Below are 2454 nucleotides of genomic sequence, written 5' to 3' on the forward strand. Positions count from 1 at the left end.
AATTTTTGAAAAACAGTCTTAATGTGAAGGTAACCCTTTAGGAAAAAATAAAAACTAAGCAAACTCTCATGGAAAATGGATAAAGCAGAGACACATTCATGGGTTACAGAGTTTATCACCCACAGCGCACATGGTCCAATCCTATCGTAGCTGGAAGTGATCACATTGTTTTATAACCACTCTGCTGCCCGCACCATCTCAGTCCAGCCCCTGGTCAAGTGTCCATGTTACAAAAGCTATCTCCAGCCATCACCACCTCAGGATGGAGCAGTCCCTAGGGCTGGGCTATTCTCCCCTTCTTTGAGTGAGCACTTCAGGGTCAGGTTTGGGCTCAGTAGTTGTAAAGGAGTGGGGCAGGTGAACCACGAGGACCTGGCCACACAGTCCCCTTGTGAGCACCAAGGGAAGAAACTTGTTTCTTCAGAGGTTTCAATGCAGCATCTATCTTCAGAGCCAAACTCACTCAAAGGCACCGGAAAAAAAGCAACACATCCTCCATTGGTGCAAGCCGGTAATCCAGGTGAGAGTAAGAGCTGCCCACAGTATGGGAAATAAGGCCGTATCTTGAAATCTATTGCTAGTTGCATTTAAGGCTAGTGGCATTTAAAAAGGCTAACATTTTCAGATGGATCAACTCAAACTTTGCTGGCAGATTCAGATGCAGAGAGCTAAAAGGGACACACAGAGAAGAACTGCAAATCGTTTTTTAAAATTTTTTAATTTTAATTATGAATATATAATAGTTATATTAATATACAGTTATAGGGTACATGTGATGTTTTGATACAGCCATACAATGAGAATTAATAAAATCAGGGTAATGGGGGCATCCACCACCTTGGACATTTAACGTAACTTTGTGTTAGGAACATTCCAGGTCCACTCTTTTAGTTATTTTAAAGTATACCCTAACTTATTGTTGATTATAGTCACTTTGTTGTGCTATCAAATATTGTTCATTCTGTCTAACTATATTTTTGCGCCCATTAACCATCCATGCTTTATTCCCCCTCCCTGCTACCCTTCCCAGCCTCTGGTAACCATCATTCTACTTTCTGTCTCCATGAGATCAACTGTTTTTAATATTTAGCTCCTATATATGCGTGAGAACATGTGAGATTTGTCTTTCTGTGCAAGGCTTATTTCACTTAACATAATGTTCTTCAGTTCCATCCATGTTGTTGCAAATGGCAGGATTTCATTCTTTTTGTGGCTATGTGATATTCCATTGTGTATATGTACCATGATTTCCTTATCCATTCATCCATTTATGGACACTTAGGTTGATTCCAAATCTTAGCTACTGTGACTAGTGCTGCAATAAACATGGGTATACAGATATCTTTGCTTTTTACTGAATTCCCATCCTTTGGATATATACCCAGCAATGGGATTGCTGGGTCATATGGTAGTTCTAATTTTAGTTTTTTGAGGAACCTCCATACTGTTCCCCATAGTGGCTGCACTAATTTATGTTCCCACTGGCAGTGTATGAACAGTTCCCTTTCTCCACATCCTCACCAACATTCATTATTTCCTGTCTTTTTGATAAAAGCCATTTTAACTGGGGTGAGATGAAATGTCATAATAGTTTTGATTTTCATTTCTCTGATGACTAATGATGTTGAGCATTTTTTCATATGCCTGTTGGCCATTTGCATGTCTTCTTTGGAGAAATGTCTATTCAGATCCTTTGCCCATTTTTTAACTGGATTATTTGATTTTTTGCTATTGAGTTGTTGGAGCTCCTTATATATTAATCCCTTGTCAGATGGGTAGTTTGCAAATATTTTCTCCCATTCTGTGGGTTGTCCCTTCACCTTGGTGATTGTTTCCATTTCTGGGCAGAAGCTTTTTAGCTTGATGTGATCCCATTTGTCCAATTTTGCTTTGGTTGCCTGTGCTTTGGGGGAAGAACTGCAAATCTTAAAGACAATATTTTCAAAGTGTTAGAACAATTATAATAAATGTTCTAGAAGCAGGCCAAACGGAGTTTGGCCATGAAATATTTGGAACAGAGTAAGGTTGGTTATGTTTTAGTGTATAATAAGTATAAAATAACGACTCTCTAAAATAATGAGAGTCAGTATACATGTGATTAAGAATCCATACTGTGTAAACAGATGAGTAGGATTTGAATTCTCAGTCTTTCACTTCTGGATGTGTGATCTAGGGCAAATTATTTAACTTCTTTGTGACTAGTTTTTTCATCTGCAAATGGGGGGTGGGCAGTATGTGTTATTTGAGTTGTTGAGATTTAAGTGAAATAATGTATGTAAAATATTAGAGCCTGTGACAGTGCTTGAAAGAAACATTCATTCAAGAAGTATTTATTGAGTGTTAACTATGGGCCAGGTGCTGTTCTCGGCACTTGGGGTACAGCAATGGACCAAAGAGACAAAAATCACAAAAACTCATGGAGTTCACAATTTATAGTAGGCACTCAGTAAAGAT

The sequence above is a fragment of the Propithecus coquereli genome, unplaced genomic scaffold (assembly GCF_000956105.1).
Source record: "Propithecus coquereli isolate 6110/MARCELLA unplaced genomic scaffold, Pcoq_1.0 Scaffold787, whole genome shotgun sequence".
Taxonomy (NCBI): domain Eukaryota; kingdom Metazoa; phylum Chordata; class Mammalia; order Primates; family Indriidae; genus Propithecus; species Propithecus coquereli.